Genomic DNA, 17,293 nt, shown 5'->3' on the forward strand with positions numbered 1-17,293 from the left:
AAAAAAAGTCCTGACAAAATATGGAACGACTTGTAGTAGTTGTGTTATTTAAATTTCCTAGTACAGTAAATGAGGTATTGAACAAGTGTAACTTCATCATCTTCTTTTGAAAAGACTTGCTGAGGTTTTAATAAGAACCAATGTATATATTGTATATGCTACCACAAAGTGTCAGCAAGTGATCTGCAGCAAGATGGGAAGAGTACATGGTGCAGAACTGATCTTGTTATTTCTGGAAGTTGTGAGCAAAATAGCTTTGAGTTCACAGGTAAAATTAAGTAATGTTTTTCCTTGAATTCTGGGATTCTGAAAACCATTCAGAACCAGTAGAACAGTAATAATCAAAGCTTAACCAGATCACAACATCTCTCCTCAACCCCATTGGATTGAATTGTGGAGGACTTAAAGATTTATAGGTTGATGCTGCTACTGAATTTCTTTTTCGATTATTAATAATGAATGAGATGTCAATGAATGAATCATTCAGAATATTATCCAGCATCTTCATGCTTTTCCATATCTTCTGTTACTGAGTACAAATATGTTGAGTGTGATTGTCTGTGTTGAGTTAAAATACATGTCATGTGTTTGTAAAACAATGGATAAATCATCCATCTCCTCTTTTTTTTCTTTATCCTGAGATTTCAGCTTGAGTTTATTCAAAAGCTTGTTTCCCTTTACTGGACATGGTGTTGCACAGTTATTCTACTACCAGTTCTCTTGGCAAATAAGGCTACCTATCTTCTCACCATCTTGCTCACTGTTAATCAATGACAAGATTCTTACATTAAGGTTGCCTTCCATAGGAATTATTTCCTACAAAGATTGCCATGGAAAAATTAAAATTCTAGGAGTTCCTGTATGGTTTAGAGGCACTATAGTTTTGTTTGTTTGTTTAGCATTGATGATTTGTTTTCAAAATGAATTGAGCACATGGAATGAGAATTGTAAAATACAAATCATGTATTCATACTTGTAGTAATGGGTACGGAACAAGATCTGTTTATTCACCATACCCTGTTTTATTAGTCTTATGAAATAAATTCCTGCATCCAAGTGAACTGAGAAAAAGAGGAAGAAAAGGTAGCTTTCCTGAATGCTAAGTCTTTCCATTTTCCACCAGCCCTAATAAAGGCTAATTGTAATTTCAGTGGAGAAAACTTTTCTGAAAAATCCTGAATGTATTTTTCTTTTATTCATGTGTTCAGGAGACTGTTCTGAGTAAACTATTTGGTAGGAAATTTATATAGGAAATCGTCAAGAAATGCAGCAACTCTAATTTTTAGTGTTTATGAAACTACATAGGGAAGTAATTAATTAGAATTAGGCTTTAAGATAAATCACTGAGAAATTGTAAGATCATGGGAGAGTGTAAATCAGAATCTGATGACACACTGAATGAGAAAGGTAATGTAAGGAAATTATTCATCAGGTTGAAAAGTTTGAATGTTGTAGTGTTTTATTTATGAAACTGAAAAAGGGTAAGCAAGAGGTGTGTTTTGGGGTGTGTTTGTTTATTTTTTTTTTGTTGTTTTAAAGCTCAGGGGGGAAAAAACCCAAGTGATGCAAAGGCAATCACTCACTGCCTCCCACAAACTGATGCCCAACCAGTCTCTGAAAAATGGCTACTTCGGAAGACAAAGCCCCAATTTTTATGTTTGAGTATGATATTATGTAGCATGAAATATCCCTTTGGCCAATTTGAGGCAGCTGTTCTGACTGTGTCCCCTCCCAGCTTCTTGTCTACCCCAGCCTGCTTACTGGCAGGGGCAGAGTAAGGAGATCAGAAAGCCTTAAGCTGTGCAAGCACAGCTTGGCAATGGCAAAACATTAGTCTTACTATCCCAGCCAGACTCAGTGAAGCTTTCTTCTATTCTTATCCATCGTGGACATGTATAATGATGATTTTTTCTTAGCAGTGTTTCCTTATTAATTATTTCCTCTGAATAGTATTTCTGTTCACAAATTTGATTTGGAAGTTGTCTTAATCTCTGAATGATTTTGTTGCTTATAAAATTCATTCTCAGACTGACCAGAATAATGCCTCATCTGAATATGTATTTAAAAAACCCTCTACATACTTATGGTGTTTTCATTAACTGTGCGTGCTTCCGGTCTTTGCTGTCTTCATTGAGATTGAACTTGACGCTGTTCCAACTCGTTTGTCTACCCAAAGCCTTGTGTGTTTTGTTTTTTTTGTTTTTTTTGTTTTTTTGGGGGGGGGGGGGGTGTTGTTGTTGTTGTGGTTTTTTTTGGTGTTTTTTTTTTTGTGTGTGTGTGTATTTTTTTTTGGTGTGTGTGGGTTTTGTTTGTTTGTTTTGTTTTTGTGGTTTTTTTTTTATTATTTTTTTTTCCCCCTGAGTTTGATGTACTATGTGTAAGTTAAAGCAATATGACTTAGTAGTTCATATTACTTTGTTTATTACGCATTACCTTGTGTTTGTCAAATCTGCATTTAATCTCCTACCTTTTCCTTCTTGCCTATGTTTTCACGTTGAACTCAAACTATTAGTAGAATGTGGATGCATAAATGATATGAAAACAAATGAAGTAACTTTGGTGTTAAATGTGAGAATACTCACCCTATTTAGAAAATAATCAGTGAATTAATTAGGATCTCTTCAGGGAAGTCTATTGTGGTAGACTAATACTGTAATGATCTTCTATTGTACTGTGTCCTTATGCAACTGGAGGCACCAACAGCACCTGTATGTTATGTTCTTGTAAGCATGTATCCAAATTAAGGCAATTTTGCACTGAGAATGGTGTTTCCTAGAACGTCTTTACCTGCATTTTGTAAACCTTATTGTCCTACGTAGAACTGCTGGAATGATGATGTGAAAATCTGTTTGCAGATATGACCTGTTTTCTGTATTGGGCTGCTTTCATGGGAGTCTGGGTGTTCTACTGAGGAAGCAGGACCCTGGCTGCCCCTCTGCCAGGCTGACTCTAACTTGGTGTTGCCTGGGATGAGGATGGAAGGGCAATGCTGCAGCACTGCTGTAGGAAGCTAGGAATTGATATGAGATATGGAGTTTTGTACAAGAATGTGGGAGAAGTATGTCCAGGACACAGGGAAGTCCTCAGTGTATTTATTCACACTGACACTGTACGGGAATTTGCCAATACTGATCCTAATTTACAGAGCCCAGAGAGTTACAGTCCCAGATTTAGTGAAGCAGCAGCTGGAAGAATTGTTGAAGTATTATGAATCTGTATTTCCCCATCTTTAAGTATCTTTATTTCTGAAAATGTCTTACAACACCTATACAGAACAAAACAATGTAACAAAAGACTTTAGCTTTATGTTTGAGAGCGTCTCCTCCTGAAGACTTTGCTTCATGCTCGCAAGCTTGCTCTACATACACAATAGCCTATTAAAGTTTCTGCTAATGGGCCTTCTCCTGGAATTCTTCTTCGGGTTGATAGAAGTCCACAGGTGGTTTAGCGATGGTGTATTATACTACATCGCTCTATATATATTTGAACACCTTACCTTTGATTCTCCATAGGTTCTTCATTTATCTGGAGGGAAAACACTCTTACACCCGTTACTCATAATGTCTGTGTCCAGTTTTCTCCCCTCCCCCATCTCCAATAAATGAACTTTTCCTTTCTTCACCTACGTCTGCTTACTACTGATGCACCATAACAAGTCCTGATTGAGAACAAACAACACATATACAAGCTTGAGTTTAAGCATGTACTGAAACCAAAAGATATTGAAGAATGTGTTTAGAACTACCTCGGAACTTGCCTGATTCAACAAGTTCTTAAATACTAATAGACTCATTGCTGGTTGGAAGTTACATCACTTATATATAAGTGCTCTGTAATTTTCAGTTAAAGTTTGCCAGCACAGAAGGATGAAGTATTCGTAGACTGTATATGAACAACTCTGTCTTCCATGCTTTTCGTGTTCTTGATTTTCTGCGATAGTGTATTTGTTGTTCTGTAGCAGTAACTTCAAATAAGTAACAAACCTTGAATTACATTATTTTCTTTCCTCAGTTAGTCACTGTATCTTCATAAAAAATCTTACTCCAGTTTTGATCATCTGTAGCTCTTTTTATGGTACAAAAAAAGTGAAATAAGCACTTACCATTAAGCAGCAGTCACTGTTACAGAACACCCTCAATTATAAATTGCATATGTACAGAGTAACATATGACAACAGCTCTGCTGATGTTGCAAAAGAAAATCCTGTTGAAGATCCTGTTGGCTTCCACAGTGTTGTCTCAGATGTAAATTCAGCTGTCTGTTATGAAGATAAAGAGAGACATGGGAGTGGTTTTGCTTTGCTTTGCTTTCTGTTTTAGTGATTTACAGCACACTAATCTCATATATGCATGAGGGATATGGTGTTCCATATTTAGTTTCAAAAATGCAAGGGATTATGTGAAGTGGAGGGACTGAGATAAGACGGTCACAAAGTCTGGATGGAAGACACTCTGTTGTATGGGGAGTGAGTAAGGTTAGTTGCTGGATGATGCTAATTACCAAGATTTAATTTTTTGTGTGTTTAAGACACCACTGTTTCAAGACTGTTTAGCAGGTCAGAACTCCATTTTTCCGCTTCAGTATGATAGAGGGCATGATGTGCATCTGTGGCCAAGCTATACAAAATGAGAATATTACACTTCTGTGGTCAGAGACAATGCTAAGTGTGGCAAAAGTTGCTTTAATGTTCTTTCACACATACTGGTTCAAACTCTGTATTACTGGGTAAATTAGTGTCTGAGATGCTGCAGGTCAGATGCAGCTCTTCGAGGTTTTTATGGACTACAGGTAAATTTTCTTTCCAGCATCCCACATATAGAAGGTATTACTAATGCAAATTCAATTGCAGATGATGTAGTGGGTGTGCTCCTCACGAGCATTCCCTCTGACATTTGGTCATCACTGCAACTTTTGGAGGAAAAAATACACCACCAAAATCTCTTGCATGACACCTCTGAATATCACAGAATAAAGAGGAAGTTGTTTTCTAAAACTTTAAAAAGGGTTTGATGCGCAATATTGTCTGACACCTTTTTCAGAATGCTGATAAACCAGGATGGAATGCAAGCCTACTTAACCAACATGGTCTAAAGAGTCTCTTAACATTATCTGCAGACAGCCTGGACTGGTAGTGGAATGTGTTCAGAGCACACATTTTTGCTCATGCATAATATTGTTTTATTTGTATACCAGAAAATGGAACAGCGATTTTGGCTATTATTTTGCAAATAAGTGTGCTGGAAAGATGAATACAAACCAATTACAAATACGCCATTCTTAACTTAGTTCTTGTTTGAAGGCTTTGCCAGCTCTGTAATTGCTCTCAGACTAATCAATTATACAAATCCTGTTTGTACAAATTAGAGCAAACTGTTAACCTGATTTCTTGATTATTGTCCTTTTATGTTTTCATAAAGCTTTTATTTTAATTTATTCTTTTATGAACATAATTTTACATGCACAGCGGATGTTTTCTGGAAAGCAGTTATTAATCATAATGTATGACCTCAATCATATCTTGTGTATGAAAAAGATGCTTTTATATTAATCAATAATTAATTAACATTACCTTGCACTTTGTCCTACATTTAAGAAGTTACAGAATCATAGAATGGTTTGGGTTGGAAGAATCACCTAGTTCCAACCACCCTGCCATGGGCAGGGACACTTTCCACCAGATCAGGCTGCTCAAAACCCCATCCAACCTGGCCTTGAACATATACAGAGATGGGGCATCCACAGCTTTCCTGGGCAGCCTGCTCCAGTATCTCACCACCTTCAGGGTGAAGATAAGTTATGCTTGTTACTTGCTTGTTATTTGTCAAATGTAAATAAAATACTTACGAACTTTTTATGGTACCTTCTTCCAAAGCTGTTGAATGTCGGAAGTAGGTTATAGTATGTTAAAGATATGGTGTCTGATTATTTAGCTGTGTGGGAGACTGTTTTGAGGCAAAATGTTCTTCCTGTAGCAGTGTCAATACCTGTGGATCATGCTATGCAATACACTAGGCTGCAGTTTTATTGACAGACCATCTCTGCAGGGTGGTTTTTATGGTTCTTCCAAGCCCTTAGTGAGTTCAGCATTCAAACCCAGTTTGATCATCAGCCTGTAAACTGATCATTTATCTTAAGCATTAGGGCTAAAAATACTGGATTGTTCTGGAATTAAAATAAATCTATAAGTAAAATCTTTTGCAAGATGTATGGGTATTTATGTCTGTCTTTTTGGGCTTGGTAGGCAATCTACTGGCATGCTGTTTTTTACTTGTGTGACCTTGGGAGAGTCTCTTAAGGTATCTTCTCTCAGTGTCCTTGATTTTTTTATTTTTTTTTTTTTTATAAAAGAGATACTGATGCCTGCCTGCCTTGCATTACATATAAGTTGCATCTTTCTTTGCAGTGTATTTTAAGATTTCTGGCTGAATAAGTTCAATTGAAAAGAAAAACAACTAATCTCTTCTATCTTCCCTCCTGACCGAAATCCTCTGGACTTTAGATAAAGCTGAAACAGAATAAAATAATACAGAACTATAAGCACAGACCACTTATTTGTGTTATGTTGCCAGTTTTGTGTTAGCTTAAAAGTCACAAAAGTATCTTGCATGGGTATTCGTAGCTACAGAGAAAGCAGAGAACTGGAGAAGTTTTCTGTGGTGCAACTTTCACAAATTTTTTTTTTTTTTAATTTTTTTTTTTTTTTAGTTAAGGAATCTAGTTTCTCGAAAACTGTTCATGGGAAAAGCTTGATTTCAACAAACCTAATTAACTTGCAAATAAATTCTAAGAAATTTTTGTGAAATATTTCATAGTGACATGTCTTGATTTTAATTCAAAATGAATGTGTGGAATTTTGGTCACTTTATTTATGAAGGCTGAATATTTAAATTGTTGTAACTGGAGTGAAATAAGTTTGTGTTTCAACACTGTAGCCTCTGTTACTGTGCTAAGATGTTTCCTATAATCAAAAGTAACTCTAGGTTAGATACAGTATGAGTGGTTTGTTGTGGGAAAGCAAGATATGCAGTTCCAGCCACCTGGATTATAAAGGAAGATCAATACTAACATGACCATCTGGACGGTCAGAGAAATAATACTAACATAATTAGATTGTAGCAAAATATAAAGGACCTCAGACAGATTGTGTTGAAGTACATTTCTCATAATTGTAAAGAGTTATAGCCCAGACTCATGAGAATGGTATCTCGGGCCGGATAATCGCCCCCAAGTGCATGGAATGTGTGAATGTCTTTGGGCCTGGTCTGTGAATGAGTGAGAATATAATGAAATGAACATAACATGAGTGTGGTGTGTTTTTAATAACAATTATTGGAAAAACATCTTGCGTAACATCTTAGTCCAGGCCCGTATCTGTAAATCCTATAAATTGTCAATGACTAATGAAGGCCTCAACCTGGCTCAACTCCCTGCTCTGCCCCACTCTGCACTCCTTCCTGAACAGGATCTCTATCTGTGCGTGAATCTCTGCCCACGTCCTGGTGGGCATCGTTTCTAATTGCTGCAGTCTGTGTCTGCAAAAGTAACTTTTTAAAGTTTCCATTGCACATGTTTGTAATTCAGCTTCCCAGGTAAACAAAAGCTCTGTAGCTGAAATATATTTTATTGTGATGTATCATTCAGGTGTCTCATAAAAATGGTATTAGTTGTGAATATTCTTGCTATCTTTACTGGAACAAGCTCCCCTCAGTGCATTTCCTATCACGCGAAACTCGACAATCATGAACTTGCATGCATGTTACCGTATGACCCTTCAAGAAGGCAGCATTATGACGTTTGGACAGAGGGTGTTTCATGACAATAACATCAAGAAGCACAAACCATTGCTGCCGTTATAATGAGGCAATATGACATCACTTCCAGAACTGAACTATTTAGATTTTGAATGAGCTGTTTCAGTATTTAGGTAAAACAATTAAATTTCATTTAATAGATTAAAGGGAAATATTTACTATGGACGTGAACTTGGCTCTTCCAGCATCTTTGTTGTAGTACATGTTTGCGACCACATAATTAAACTAACAAGACCAATTCAAGTGTTTAAAACAATAAAGACAGATACCCAGACTTTTTAATCAAGAGGCAAGCATAGCTATCTTCAGGCTACTGACCAAACTTTTTTTAAAAAAGTCAAAAGATTTCCCATAATGGCTAATCTGGGCTAGGACACACAAGGGTATCTTGAGACCTCACAGCTTCAGGATAGAAACCAACAAAAAGTGCTACTGGATGGATGCTGGTGTGAGAAACAAAACAAGCTTTGCTTGTTTGAACTTCTTACTATTGTCTTGATACGATTGTGTTATACTGCACTTCTGAAGCTGGACTTTTTTTTCAGTGGCTGAAAAATCCTCTACAGGATTAATTTAGGTCTGTTCTTTTAGAAAACAAATTTGCTAGGAGGGGAGAGAATTTTTTTAAATTAATTGGGGAGGCTTTTCCTGAGCTAGGCCTTACATGTGTGTCACAGTGGAACATGCTGTGTAATCTCTCCTTACATTCACTAATACAGATTCAGTACCCATCAGCCTTAATTCTAAACTGTATTTTAATTTTTACAACATGATAAAAATACCAATGAGATTTGTGAATGTGTTTCAAGACAATGAATCTGAATCTTTAAATGGAACGACAAAGATTCATTCTTGCTTCTTGACCCACATTGTTGCAGATCATAAAATAATTCCTATTATATTTTGCATCTTGTCTTTTAATTGCAGTGAAGGAAAGTGTATGTGATCAGGGAAAAGCTCCAGAAAACTGCAAGTATTTTTAGTTTCAGCATTTTAACTCCTCTTTGCCATTGAAGACAGCAGACCATTTTGAAGGAGGCAATGAAGGAGAGTGAAATAGAAATAAGGTACTAGAGAAATTATAGCCTGAAAAACAACCTACTGCTTTCCCTTTTTGTTATATTTTTTCCTGCAACATATACTGTTCAGGAAGTTATGTGAGTAGAAACACAAAGTATGAATTCTCTCTCCCTATCCGTCACTTCTGTCTCATAATTGTCTTGACTTGAAATGTTCTTTCCACTTAGATAATAGTATGTCTATTGCCAAACAGCACAGGATGCCATTTTATCTCTGGCATGGCTGTACTCCCTTATGTCTGTAATATAAAATAATTTCATTATTTTCTTTAAGAATTTTTTTTTTTATTATTGGAATTAGTTATTGCTTGGGTGGATTCATTGTTCATGTCAAAATGCACTTACACCTAGGGCTCCGGACTATGTGTTATTTTATGAAACTTTCACTGTCATGATTTGATGGGACTTTCATAGGTTAGCCAGGGCTGAAATGTTATAGAGGTTGTTAAAAAACACGTGTTCTTCAATTCATTTATTCAGTGAAAAATTTGGTACAATGCTGGTAAATGGACACAAAAATCTTCAAGAAGGCTAAAAAAAAGAAAAAAGAGAGAGGATGTGCATGTGATGTTAGAGAAGATGCGTATGTGGAAGTGATTGATAGAGTATTCCCAGAAAAAAAACATCCCTTTCTCTCATCCCTTTGAGACACAGTAAAACAGAGTCTTCACCCTGGGGGAATTTGCTTCCTGAAGTGCCTTGACCTGCAACTGCTGGACACCTTGGGGACATTCAGGAGGGTCCCTGTGTGCCAGTGCTGTGCTGCACTCTTGCTTTCCCCAGTGTCTGCTATGTGCTGCTGCTGTGAACAATAGGTTGCAGGGTTAAACTGACCCTTTAGTATAAGGTCATCTTTAGGAAGTAATTTGAAACTTCTTGATGCTAATTTTTAAAAAATTAAGCTAGCTGTTTGGTTGTCTAAAGGGAGACAATGGTGCCTAAACTTGGAAGTCTTCTGTTGAAAATCCTTATCAAAGTTTCTTATGATTAATGGCTTTCAAGTATAATTCAAGAAGCCTTAGGATGAAAATGCTACAGAAAATGCAATAAGAACATAGAAACATAAAGCTTTTTAATTAATTAGAAATGCTTTTGGAATTGGAAAAGATCCCTGAGGACCTCTAGAATTATGCATAAAATGCTAGTGTACACAGAATAGAATTTCACAATAAATTAACGAGTTTTCTCTTTAGACTCAGTGCGGCACAAAAGAGAGCTCTGAAGGAGTCAGCTTGCTGCCAAAATAATTTTCCAACACTCTTTCCTCGTGTCTTCTCATCCCATTGGTTCACTAGCTTATGAACGTAATTTGTTCTTTTGTTTTTGTGCTATGAAAAAGGATAAAAGATTGGAAGCATTGTGATAAGTTCCCTGAGGGCTCTCGTTTCAAGAATGAACCACGACTTTTTTTGATTTAGGTTAGAATTTTTTTTTCCTCTGCCTGGAAACACGTTTGCCTCCCCTGACTGCTGTGATAAAAGCTTTCCACATATGTGTTGTCCTCAGCATTTACTGGGGAATCTGCTCTGTACCTGCATCTCTTGAAATCCCAGCATTGCAATTTACAGAGGTGAGGAATGCTTCAAAACTGTTCTTCATGTAGTTCAGGTTGAACTTACCCCCCACATCTGCAGCAGGTAACCTATAAAATACATTACTTAAAAAAACCCTAACCAAACCTACAAACAAAAATCCACAAAAAAAACGCCACAAACCACAACAACATAAAAAAACCCTAATCAACCTTCCTTCTCCCCCCTCCCCAGTGACTACTAAGGCTAAATTGGAAAAGTCTGTCTGTCTCACTTGTCCTAATATGTGCTGTCTGGCCCAGCTGCAACTGGGGTTTCTTTATGTTGTATACCATACGTTGCATCTGTGAAAGATGGTACATTGATAGGCCCCTGACCTTCCACAGACTGAAAGCATCAATGTCTCAGCATTTTTTAGGAAGCTGGTGCCATCAGATGAAAACCAACATGAAGTAAAAGAGCAAATGGCACCATATGGCATGTTGGTTTTCTATCCATCCTTGCACTAGTCATTCAAAAATGCCATAGTATTAAACAGTTATCTGGTCTGTTCATTGCTGCTTTATGTTGGGAGTATGTTTATAAAGTTCTAAGAAGGTTAATGGTTATTAATTAAGAATGAGTAATTTGAATGATAGTAATAGTGTAGCAGCATTTCCCCTGGGCTGCTCACATTGCCCAGAAACCCAGGCAGGAAGCCAAGCTAATGTAGCTATGCAGATCTTCTGAAATTTGGCTCTTTCTGCAGGATTATACTTTGTGCTATGTTGAAATCTCTTTACAGATTAAATTATTGCAAGACTGGCTTTATCACAGCTGCATAGAGGAGTCAGATGACTACAAGAAACAAGCAGGACTAATTCTATACTGAAAGAGCATCTGATACATATCAAATTTATGTTGTGTTTGGTAATAACATTCTGATTGTCCTTTTACAAAAATACCTCTGGTTACAAACAATGTATTGACATAACAGATTATGCAATAATCCATAGTGTTTGAACTTTTACAGATTAAAAGCTTCATTAAACTTCTGTAAGCTCTTTACAAATGCTTCTTCAAAACAAGGTGTGAGCAAACATGGCAAGTTGTTCTGTCTGTTGATTCTGTCCGCTTTTTGTCTGCTGCGAGATAAAGAAAAGTACAAGTGAATTCAAACAAATACATCGTATGAAGGCCATTCAGGAGGTGACTTAAGCATGCACCTAATTTCGCGTCTGAGTTGCATCGGTGTTGAATATCAATGAGGACAGAGAAAGGAGGGCATATATATAAGGCTATGTATTTAAGGTTAAATCATGCTGATTTATGATTACATCATAGTTCATATTTCTGTATGCACTTTTAATTAGGTAAAAAAAGGAAAATACGTTCACGAGTACTCTTCCAGAAATAGATAGATAATAGGTCTCCAACTAAATGTTTTGCATTTTGTCTCTAAATATTTGCATGCGATAAATCTTCATAAGAATTTTATTAAATATTTTTAAAAGGAATTTATACTTAAAACCAAGCAGCTCATGTACATCAGCAGAGCTCGTTTTCTTATCTGTGGTACTTAGCTGTGAATACTCAGTATGCAAAATGTAGCATTATTAGGTGGAAAAGACTGGAATTTGTTCAATATGATGACATTTATTTAGGAACTTTATGATGACTGCATCTGTAGGATTCTTGGAAGAAAATTATTGTTGTATGATCCGTGAAGAAACAAAGTTGTGGGGAAGTTCAGAAAATAATTCCTGAATGTTTTGGGTGGAGCCACAGACTCAGGTGACAGCTCTTGAAAGATAAGAACACTTGGTATTATGCAAAAATGTACACAAATTGTGACAGTGGCAGGGAAAATAGTTTGTTTATTCCCCTAGCCCCCCAGTTTCTGAAGAGGAAGATCGAAAATATGGTAACATTTTTCTGTGTGCCTCCTTTTTATGCAAGTTATGACATTTTGGAACTAAACAATAGCCAAATTAATATCAACAGCTTTATGTAGAAATTCAACATTTACTTATTTACCAAATGTATGGATCTTTTTGAAAACGCCCATCTTTTCTGTTTTGACAAACTCTTTTGCAGCAGTCATTTGGGCCAGAAGGTGCTTCTCCAAATGAGCCATTTCAAAAACCTTTGTTAAAGAAATACTTTGAAAAAATATATCGGGTTAAGGACTGAATTTCTGTGTCACACCATAAAGTGAACACTCTATTTCTGTTAAGAAAATATTAGTTTAATTCATTAGCATTGAATTGTAAAACGTGAAAACTTAGAGATAACCTTTTCAACTTAAAGTTCTCCTGTACTTTGGTCTTTTCAAATTCATTTTGTATCAATTTATTGAAAGCAGGTATAAACCAAACTATTTTTTGAGGTTGTTTTTCCAGAAACAAACTTCCTGACAGAAGTAGTTATAACATTAATGTCAAATTTTGCACTTTTGCTTCACCTGAGGGGTGTTCTTTATCTGGGCATTGTTACTTTTGCCTTCCTTCATCAATGACACACAGCTCTGTGTGTCATCATGCACATCATTCTCTGAATTGAAAACATATTTCCCTCCTAATAATGCACCTGCTATGAAGCACATCCTCAATGATGAGATATTCATTTTTGCAGAAAATGGTCCAAAAAGTTATAGAAAGTTTGTAATAGAAAGTTTGTAATAGAAAGTTTGCGGGCTGGATTGCCCTCATCATCACTTGATTGAAAATGATGTCTGATAACTCTTCACTCATGAACTCATCTGCATGCCCCTCTACAAAATCAAAATCCTTTTGATTGAAGAAAATTTGGCTGTATATCAACTATGCAAATCAAAACAGTATGAAAGAGTATGCCTTTTTTGTTGCAGATCTTGATTATTAAAATCCATGTATTGCTGGTCCCTTTGTCATTTTTCTAGAAAGAAGTGTAAGTAACAATTCAGACCCAGTAGATCCAGTCCTGTAAATTCAGACCGTTTATTACAATAAAGAACAGGCTGTTCAAGTGTACTTTGGTGGAAATAAAGAAGGTTAGATTCACAAACATACACACATACATAATACTGACACTAACTTGCTTTTTTTTTCCATCTATGCTTTAATGCTGTAACTGCATTTATGGAACATTGTCTAAAAAAAAATACACTATGTATTGGAATGTCAATTAAATTTAGTTCAGTGGTATACTTGAAGAAGAGGAACCTTTTGTCTTGAACAATCATAAAATGTGCTCCTGTAATTACTGTACTATGAAAAGCAGAATTTAGTTTTCGGTATAGTCACTAGAAGTGGCTTAAAGCACAACAAATCAGTGGTGCTGACCATTATTATATTTTTCTGAAAATTCAACTTTTTTTTCCAGACGTTTGCTTAAGAGAACAATTCTGGTTTAAGAAATGAGCTCCACATGCTTCAAATTGTTCAAGACTCTACTATTTCACATTCTTTAAAGTTATTTTGAAAATGAAATTTTCGCTGAGGTTCAAATTCACTTAAGTACCCTGGAAAATACATGCTCTGGTCAGCATGGAGATGTTCACAAAGCATGCCATTGAAATAGATAAAAGCTTTACAGCTGACATAAAAGTTTGCAGGATAAGATCTTCAAGTGTAATATATTCATGAAAGTCTGCCAAGTAAGGACAGTTTGAGCAGATCTTTTAGTAGCTGTGATAATGAAGGACGAGTGAGTAGTTTTCAGCATACCTGAAAGTTGGTAGGACTTTTATTACTGTAGTCTATGATCATTAAATTCACAGTAATGTAATATGGCATCACAACAACTCTTCCTCCAATTCAGGTATGAAACAACTCCCAAATGAGAATGAGAAAGGATCTAAATGGTATTTGATTTATTTTTTTTTTCCTTACAGGATCTACAGGAACTCCCAGACATTTCCTAGGACAGATTGAATACAGTGAGATAAGGGCTAAGGAAATATTTATTTTTCTTAAACTGCTTGTGGACCTGGTACAAGATTATCATGCATTTTCAGAAACTTGTCATATTTTGGCACTCTCTGTTCAATGCACTGTTGTTGTGGCATATCATTTGGGAAAAAAAACTAGGGCGGGGGTTATAATGATAGCCCTACTGTTTCATAATCTTCTCCACCTCTGGTTATCTGTCATGAAACAGTATGAGAAAATGAGTGTTGTTCATATCATCAGGTTTTCTACCAGTGCAGGTCAGGCCATGTAGTCACTAGTGTAAATTTCTTACAACTCCAGTGACTTCTGCATTAATTTTCCCAAGCTGCAGCCACAGTCCTTAATCTTTGGTTTTGTGCCACACCAATGGAATACAGTAACCTGTAACTGAAATACAGTGCTTTACCTTTGAGATAATTCACTTTAAGGTAGTCGTTAATTCCTTTGAAGTAGTTCTGATGCATGATTTTTGGATGCCTAAAGTGTTTTGAAAATTAAGTTACTCTTACTGAAGTGAGAAAATGTAGATTTAAGAAATCAACTTTGAATTTTAAGTGCTGTTCTTACTAAAATAAGGGATAATTTTACCACTGGATGTATCTACTGTTGGATAGAGAATACCTATTCCTACAGGTTACTCAATCCATTTTTCTTTGATTCCTTTCTATATATGATCAAAGAAATATTGTTGCTAGTGGTTATCTCAATTTTTAAACAGCTGTTTGTGTTGTTTTTTTTTTTTTTTTCTTTTTTGGGGAATATTTTCCTCTTTTTCTTACATCTCTTTTCCTTTCTTTCTTGTTAATGAACACATAAGGCTAATAGAGTAGTCATACTACTTAGCAAATGTTATATTATTGGAGGAATAGTCACTTAAAAATCCCTTCAAGTTTTTCTGTATCCCAAGATACGATCTATGCTTTCTTTTAGCAAACAGGTGAATCTTTGTCGTTCTTAAATGACTGTATAATTCAACTGGGTGTTAGCTGGTTAGGTAATAGAAATATTATGGAAATTTTTATGGTGGCAACACCCAGAAAATTAAGATTGTAGTCCCACTGTACTGATGCTGTATAAACAAATGCTGAAATTGTTCTTCCTTCACACTAGAAGTTTTGCTATTTCAGTGTTTTATGCAGTTTCTCAGATTTAGATTAATCCCATTGAAGTTAACCATTTGCATGAGTTTTCTTTTGACCAGGACCTAAGAAGCTGCTTGTGTGTCTGAAGTCTTAGATGCTCATGAGGGATAGAACCCTGCTGGCCCTTCCTTGAATACCAAAAGCGTGCTGAAAGCCTCCAGAAGCCTTGCCTGTGCCACTTCATGCACACTGAACCACGTCCTCTTGTCTTTTTACCCTCATATTTCTCAGAAAAAAAAAAGAGAAAGTAGAATTTTCCATGCAGGGTAGTACTTCAGTTCTGCTGAAGGCTGATAAGATTAAATATGCTCTACTTCTTTAAGAACCCCAAGTTGCAAGAAGACATCATGCCAGCAATAACAGAAACCATTGTCTTAGTCTGGCTTTCAGCAAAACAGTTTATTTTAATGTTGTATACTGAGTATGCATGATTATAAAGAGTCTGTTTATCTCAAGATACGTGAAAATGTGTATTCAGCTTTCCTACCATATTTTAGAGTGCCTGAATATATAAATAATGATAATTTTTCTCTTTTTATTTGCTCTCTGTTGGTAGATAAATCGGCAGATAGGATGTTAAGAATGCATAAATTAGAGCACGTAAGAGCAGGAGGCGATGGATTGAAGTTACTATGGAATTTTCAACTTGAAGTATTCTTTAGTGTTAATATTCACACATATTCTTGCATTAACACGTGTGCAATGAAATAATTATTTGAAATACAAGGTAACAGAAGTCTCCTTAAAACTGGGAAGTTATTATTAAACTATAATGATAACAATGAGGAAAACATATGGTATCATTGGCCAAAAAAAATTAACTCAGAATCTGTGATCAGTCATTTATTAGTTAGGCTAATAAGATAAGACAACATGAGCTTACCATAGATGAAAATATCTACAAAGATAGATACCAATTATTAATAAAGGGTTTGTAGCAGCATTTTTTTTTTCTGTGCTGTTAGAAGTATAGGAATATAAAATGTCTAATGACAGATGTTACTAGTTATAAAGAAACCAGTGTGCAACCTAAAATTGATGGCAGGACAGGTTATGCTAATGTAACCTTCCTGCTATAGTGCCAGATGGTAAAACCACAGTGTACTTAGCTCAGTACTGTGATTTTTACAAGCACAGAGAGACTCACAGACAATCAGGAGTCAGCAAATAGCCTGATGTGCTACTGAAGGAACATTGTATTTTTTCCCAGCAAATGCAAATTACAACTGTTGCGGTCTCACCCCTTCGAGAACCACTTCTTTGTCTGTCTGTGCCCATTATTCAATCAGAGCAACAAAACAATAACAGTTACTGTTTCTGAGTCATTTCTTGGGACTCTGTACAGGAGTACTTGAATACTTTAGTAGAGGGAAAACAAATGGAGAAATGTTTGCTGGTAGCTAGAAAAATGAACTTGACTTCAAGAAATTTGGTTGTTATTCCAAGTTCTGCTTTTGTCTTATTTTATATGTTGGTTTTTTTTTTTAGATTGCATCACCTGTAGCATGTGCAGGGTAAGGAATACGTCTGCAGTGTGGAAGTCTGCTTCTGTCTGAATGCATTTACTTGCTGAACTCTTTGGCATGTGGGGTCTCCCATATATAAGGATGTTTCTCTCTCTCTTTGGTCTGCCAGGCTATGCATTCAGTACAAAGTCAGTGCAGAGCTGCTGGATCAGGGAGTAAGCCAGGCATCCACATTGGCTTTTGATCATGAGTCTGTAAAACAATCCATCCAAAGTGTAGATAAAGGCAATAGTTAAAAGAATATAATTCAGATTTGGTGTGTATATTAGAATATGCTAAAAGGGAAGGTGTA

This window comes from Patagioenas fasciata, chromosome 4 (assembly GCF_037038585.1).
Source record: "Patagioenas fasciata isolate bPatFas1 chromosome 4, bPatFas1.hap1, whole genome shotgun sequence".
In the NCBI taxonomy this organism is placed as follows: domain Eukaryota; kingdom Metazoa; phylum Chordata; class Aves; order Columbiformes; family Columbidae; genus Patagioenas; species Patagioenas fasciata.